Source organism: Strix uralensis, chromosome 1 (genome assembly GCF_047716275.1).
Source record: "Strix uralensis isolate ZFMK-TIS-50842 chromosome 1, bStrUra1, whole genome shotgun sequence".
In the NCBI taxonomy this organism is placed as follows: Eukaryota; Metazoa; Chordata; class Aves; order Strigiformes; family Strigidae; genus Strix; species Strix uralensis.
In genome coordinates this window covers 122,828,874-122,836,225 of record NC_133972.1, presented here as the reverse complement: position 1 = coordinate 122,836,225, position 7,352 = coordinate 122,828,874, and positions in this window count along the sequence as shown.

Here is a 7,352-nt window from a genome sequence, read left to right as displayed (position 1 = left end):
TTCTGAACAAGGGGAAAAGCCTCCCCAGAAGCAAGCTACAGACTGCAAATCCTTGTTAAGAGATCAGAGGTGCAGTAGTCAGTGGTGGGTTACATGATGAATGTTATCTTCAGCAGGACCACCTTCTTGCTGCTTTGCTTTGCAAGAAGTACCTGGAGAAGGGCTGAAGTTGAAAGTGCACCCACTGTGGAGGGAGGGGGGAGGTGGGGGGACACTGCGGCAGAGGGTGAACATGAAATCTGTAGGCACAGCAGTGTTTGAGAGGATACTCCAGTTACAAATGTCTCGGGCGATGCTAAGAGATGAAGATCTGAATGCCCACCGTCAGAGGAGGAAGCAACCAAGAGACAAAGTCTTCCAGGAGTGACGCCTGTTGTTTTAGACCACATGGGTGCAGACTGGAGATGGGTCTTGGCAAGGCACTAAGGTTGGGAAAGCTGGGCCCAATGACTCAGGCACTGGTGTGGGAGCGTGGAAACTCTGGTCCTGTTGCTTACTTCTACATCTGACCTGCCATGAGGACTTCACATGACCTCACTTGCCTCTACCCTGTGGTATCTACTTAGATAACAAGCATTCCAGAGGTTGCGATGTTGCCTTCGTGTGTGTGTGCATGACAGCGGATCAACAGATCCCTAAATCTCAGGGTGTTGCAGCTACAATGAATAATTGTAACAAGAGGAGCAAGAAGCTGTGAAGTCCTGATTCCTCTGATCCCAGGCAGCTGTAATTCATTACAGACGACATCATTGCAATAAATGCTGATTGTTATTTGTTAGTGAGGGAGAAGCCTTTGGGGGTGGGAGAGCAATGTGTTCAGGCTGAGCATTTCAAGCCAGACACTGAGGAAATGTTGGTAAACCTGGATGGTCTGAGCATGGTGGACACCTTTCAAATCTTCATGGGAGTCCCACCTTGCTCATCAGGAAAGACCTACCAGTGAGTGTGTACTCCTAGGGTTATTTATCCCTGGTACTCTCATGCTTGCTCTGGCTGTTTTTTTCCAGCTTTTGAGTTTGGAGGACTGTGAGGAAGAGAGAAGAAAAGGAGACTAAGAGTCCTGCACATCAGGGTGGCTTTACCTCCACAGGTTTGAAGCTATACATATGTAAAAGAGATGTGTCTATACCCATGTCAGCAGATGTACATTAGACCTAGGTTTATCTAAGGGATATTCAGGTCTGACATACTTGAATTATTGTTGTTTTTCATTAGTAGTGGTTAGAAATTATTGTTTCCATTTTGCAGATTATTTTACCATTACAAAATTTTACAGCATTTTGACACCAAAGTATAAACCTGAATTGCTATCTTATTTTAAATTACAGAATAGATTTTCTGGAGGGCTTTGTTGGGGTAATTCCAGGAAACTTCACTTCACCAAAGATGATTCAGTAGTTGAATAAAACCAACAGCTACTTAGAGCAAAATGCTGAAATAACAGGTTTCAGCTTCATCTTCCATTTGAAACGCAGAACATTTAATGATTTGTTTCAATATATTCAGTGCCATCATAACTGGAAATTTTTTGCATAAAATCTTTAGAAATTTCAAAAGGAATAATTGTTCCACCCTGGCTTTATTATATCCTGCAGTCATACCAAGTATCACTGTTGCTAATTTACATATTTTTTATTCTTCTCTTTTTCCTTTGCCTGTGGGCATTAATCCACAGGTACTAATATTCAAGAAGCAGGGCCCAGAGGAAGATCATTTAAAAGACTTACTGATCCATGAATAAACTATCTCTGTCTAGGAGAAGCCACAAATTATGCCACAGCGGTCCAGCTCTGGCTGGTAGGATGCTACATGGTGCTCCCACCAGTACATCATTATTCCAGAGGACCATTCGGTCCCACCAACTTTTGTTCATTTTTCAGTACGTATGTGGTGGTGGGATTGTTCAAACTACGAAATGATATCCAGATGATACCCGCACTTTGGCAACATTTACTGTTTATTGTTTGCAGTGTCATCTTCTATCGTCTTCAAGCAATTGATTAAAGATACAGGAACTGCACCATGGGACCAGGGAAATGTGCCACAAGTTGGCTCTGATAATTGTTTTATCAGATAAGCAGCATGTTGATCTAAGAACCTGTCACAGAGAAAATTTGCTAGACAATTTATTTACAAGGAAAACCCAATCAGCTTGAAACCCTGGCAGTCTCCTTCCAACAGCAGTTAAGACTGACTGTTTAAAGAAAGAAAGGTTGAAAAAAACCAAACCATAATGCACCTGGAGAATTGTGAATTCTTGTTATAGGAGAAAGCTCTATGTCTATCCCTACTGTTTCTGGTAGGTTGCTAAGGGTGTAATGGGGTCCCACCAAGTAGGGGCAGGGGAGTGGAGAGAGCACTAGTGGGTTACTGGCTCTTGATCAGGTGTCCATACTTCCAAAAATGCTAAAAAAAGTGAAGAATGTGCAGGAAAATACAGATCAAAGGCACCATCTCTCAGTATTCAGCTTTTTAAGAGAAGACTGAGTTGACTTGCTGATGGTACAATTCATTCAGAAGAAACTGGTGTCAGGTAGCAAAAATGACTTCATTTTGGTAGAGAAAGATGCAACATAAATAACAGGGAGGTTGAAGCCAGATTTAAAAAAAAAAAAAAAAAAAAAGGGCAGCTACATGAGAACTAAGAATTACATTTTTACCAGTGAGGATGAATAGCAAGCCAGCAAAGGGTGGCAAGCCTTGCTGGTAGATGTGTTTCAGCCAAAGGCAAGCTGCCGGGCTCACCGCAGGGACAAAATGCAGGGAGGAGCTGTGAGGCCGGTGTTAGGCTGGAGGCCCAGCAAGCTGCCCTGCCAGCACCTTCAAACATTTCACAAATAACATAGGAAGGACTAAAACTACTAACACTTGTGTTTAGCTGCTGCTGTCAGTAGCCACCTGTTACACAACTTCTCCTAATTTTCATCCTTCACAATCATTTCTATTCCTGTAGGAAAAGCTTTGGAACCTCATGAACATCTTTATCCACTTACTTCAGTGCACGTATAATTTTTCACAGTGCAGACCACCCCCATCCACTTGCTAACCCCTTAGTTTTCCCAGACTGTTGCATTCCCAGATGCTAAACGCTAATCACAAAGCAGGGAGGTGTATATGACCACCAGAAATAGATCTTTTACATCCTACGTTATGTCATGACAAATGATTTGCCATTAATGAATTTCACCAGGACTAGCAGGGTGGTGGTTGCAGGTGTGGTTTTCAGAAATCCCAGCGACAGCTGTTTGAGGTATAGCAGCTACAGAGACACCAGCAAGGGTGTGTGCAATGGTCAGACCTGAGAAGTGACTGTCCAAAAGACAGAGATGTGAAAAGATGCAAGAGACAGAGGGGTCTGAGGTCAGATTAGGCTGCTATTGCTTGAACAAATCCAAGCTGTATGAGAGACTTCTTGATTCAGGGTACTTTTTCCTCCTTTTCGGCTTTCTTTTTTAATGCATCCTCACCCATAACATGCCTTATTCTTTGTTTTTCCACAGTTTTCCCAGTCCATAGTTCCCCTTCCTATCCATGGCCTATTATTTCTCCACTGTTAATGAAGTAAACCTCAAGCAGAGGCAGCACTGGTGGGGTCATTACAAATCAGCACTCCACAAATTCAACTCCGTGCTGGCCCTGCATTTCCCGAGGGTGGGATGGGGTCACATCCCAGTGCTTTCAGTAGCACCATCGATGGCACCACACTCCCCTGGCTGGATGTCCTGCAGCTTGTCAGCCCAAGGGACGGTGGCAGAAGCAAGACTTCCTGCTGCGTTCACACAGAGCTGCTTATTTCTTCACAGCCTCTTCGCTCAGCCTTGCCAAGAAACATCTTCCCTGGCCAGACATCCCATATTATGACTAAGGCAGAAGGCCACAGGTTTAGTCAGTTTGTGTACAGTTTGCAATTATTCAGCTGTTTTAATGAGAAGAAAGACCTTGAGGCCCGTGATGTCAGAGATAAGAAAGTGTGGAAAGCAGCAGATGTGTGACCTTGCTGCTCTCCTATTGCTTTCTCCTTTGTTCTGTGTGCTGCAGCTCTTCAAGGTTTTAATACCGGGAAGGGGTGAGGGGAAGGCGAGATGCAGGTTTCACAGTAACTCAAACTCCCAGCTTGTGGAGCAACCTACTAGCTTTTAATACAAGGCACTAGTGGTAACTAAAATCCAGCAGCTGCTCAAGAGTTAGGGTCTTGCAGGCTGCAGCCCTTTCCAGTATCCGGATATTTGTTATTGGTAAGTTGGGATAAAAGTTCTCAGTATTCAGTATTTTCCTGGACAGAGAAGTTTTCCAGAAGAAAAATTTCAGTTCATGGACACTGAAAGCCTTTTTCATACAGAACATCTCCAAACACATGAACGTGATTGACTGAAACATTTCAGTTTGATGTACGTTTGTACCCTTTGGCCTAACAGGGAGAGCTACACTGCAAGAGTTGGACCCAGCAAACAGGCATGGGCACCTAAACCAAACCTTAACGGTCCCAGAGGCACCTAAGCACAAAGGTTGGGTGCTCCACTTCTCTGTGTAGGTGCCACTACACCCTTCAGACACCTGGGATATACCTGCCTTCTTGAGGCATGACCAAGTTGAGTTGCAAAACACCTAAACCTCACGGGTGTCTGTGCCGAGGTGTCCTCCCAGCTGTCTTGCAAGCAGCATCTTCTCTGCTCAGCAGTCTGGAGGTGGGGTTGGTGCTGTCTCATGTGCCTTCAAAGCTGCCTCACATATCTTCAAGCAAAACAGAAAAGTGCCGTTTTGACACAAAACTAGTTGGATAATCCAGTCCAAGGAGCAAATGTCAAAAAGGGGAGAGACAGAGGGATGCACAGCTAGTGTCTGGCTCTACCTGGTATCACATTTGTCACAGCACGAAGGAACATAGACAGTGATGGCAAACCTGGCAGATATGGATATTTGGGAGAGAGGATCAGAATTTAAAATTTTTAAAAAGGGGAAAAAAGAGACATTGTTTTGACAATTTAGAGAAATGGTGTGACAAAACTCAGTGGGGAAGAGTGCAGGGATCTATAATTAGGCAGGAATAATCAGCTGAACAAATACCAAATGGAAAAGGCTGGTGAAGCAGCAGTTCTGTAGAAAAGTCTCTAAATCACAGTATCAACAAAACCAAAACCAATAAAACAAACATCATGTTGGAAGGAATAATGAGCAGCATTGCCTGTACAAAGAAATTACCCTTTTGTTCAATGCAGTCCTGGTATGCTGCTGCTGTTATAGTGTGGCCAGTTTTGGGCAATGCATTTCAGGAAAGATGTGGACCCTTTGGAGAGAGTCCAGGGACAGCAGCGGTCTGGGAAATGTGACCTGCAGGAGAGGGCTGAAAGAACTGGATGTCTTAGGTCAAAAAAAAAAAAGACAACTGATGCAGATGCAGGAACAATCCTCAGCTACATAAAACAGCTCCTAGATGAAGAGGGGACAAATCTGCTCCCCTGTTCATAATTGACAGGGCAAAAAACCTTTCTAATGATAAGAGAGGTCCTTAAGAGTAATATAAGAACATCTTCCACAACACAATGCCTGTACAGTTTGGTCACTTCTTGGGCAGAGAGATGCTTTTGGAGACCTCTTCCAATCCCTCTGCCCATTTCTGTTCTCTGGGCGTAGGATTCCCCATCACATACACAGAGGCAGGCAGTCACCCTTACATACTCAGTGCTGAATAAACATCCTCACCACCAGCCTTCAGGCACGGCTTCTTTTGAAAATATTCCACTTTGCACAGAAGGATGATGGAGCCATTTGTCTGTAGATGGAGATCACGCTTGCCCAGCCCAGTCCTTGCAGGTCCAGTTGGAGCAGTGTGGATTGGAAGAGGTCACCACAGCTGCCAGTTCCTGACATGGCCAGGCAGCTACTCCCCCTGCGGTGTCAATAGGAAAGATAGGCCTATTTGAAGAGTATTTAGAGCATCTGTGTTACCCCTGAAAATACTTCCTGAGGGAGTTTCTCTCTCTTCCTTCACTAACAGAGGTAGCTAGGGTGATCAGGAGACTAGATAAACAAACTAGGCACATTGGCTTATATGATCTCCCCCTTCCACAAAATGCTCTGCTTGGAAAAAGTGGCATTTTCGCATACATTTCCCAGGACATTTAATTATGTTGTCACCATTTCTCTAAGTAAGATGTAGACCCTTGAACTGTGAGGGGGAAATTAAATATTAAAAAACACTAGCTGGACGTGATATTTATTTTTCCAATTAAAATCTCACAGTAGTGCCTTTTTGATTGCAGCTGGAAATCACCACGGCAGGCCATCCCCACTTGCAAATATTTTGCCTGACACGTCAGCACACAACAGCTCCAAGCAAGCCATGCCAGCCACAACACTGGGGCAAATGGTGCTGGCTCCCAGAGCTCACTCCGAACCAGTGAGGGGGTCACCACTCTGTCTCCAGCCCTGGCGCTGCCGAAGGGACAAAACAGAGGGAGAGGAGCCTCCCTCAGGCTGTGGTATTGGGAGCTGTGCTTGTCCTCATCTTTACTTGGCTGCTATGCTCATCAAGGCAACTTTTTGGGACAAAGTGCTGTGTTCACAGCGCCTGCAGCAACGTTGGGCCCAGCAAATATTCCTATTCCAGCCATGCAAAAGCTTTCTTCCACTTAACTCCTATGGCTTCCCCAGGAACTCCTCCTGCTATACCTTTAAACATATATAAGAAGTCAGGGATGGGTGCATTAAGCCATCCTGCATGGCAGGGCGTGGGATGGGGGGCAAGTGCAGTTGGAGCAGCCCCACTGCCACCCTTCCTTGCCCCATGGAGCAGGTAGGCAGGCGGCAGGGTGCTACCCACTGGTGGCCCCTGAGCACCCCATTGTAATTCTTATCGGGCCTATGCACATTTTTCGCTCAAGGTGGCAAAACGCCCAGAGACTGCCAGGCTGCCAAGCTTTCTGCTAAAAATACCATTCAGACACATTTCAGCCTGGGTCCATTAAAAAAAAAGAAAGACTGAGCGTATTCTGGTTGCAATGGAAATGACGTGGATTAAGGCAAAGGAAGAGAGAAAGGGAGAGGGAGACAGAGGAAATGAGATGAGACTGGATAAGGCTGGAGAGCTGCCCATGGCAGGTCAAAGCCAGGCTGAGCCTGAGGGAGGTGTTGCCTGTCCCTGGGATTGATGAGCAATGTCACTGATACATCATCCCACTCCCCCTTCTCATGCTGTAGCAAATGCTTGTTCTTGCCATGGTTGCTACATGTGGTGCCATCACCATGGCAGTGGAAGAGGGGGCACCCACTGGGCTGTCCCCCAGCAGCGCCATGGACAGGTAGGGACCTGGCATGAGGGAGAGGGGTATCAGGGTGAGGGCAGGAGAGAGCCC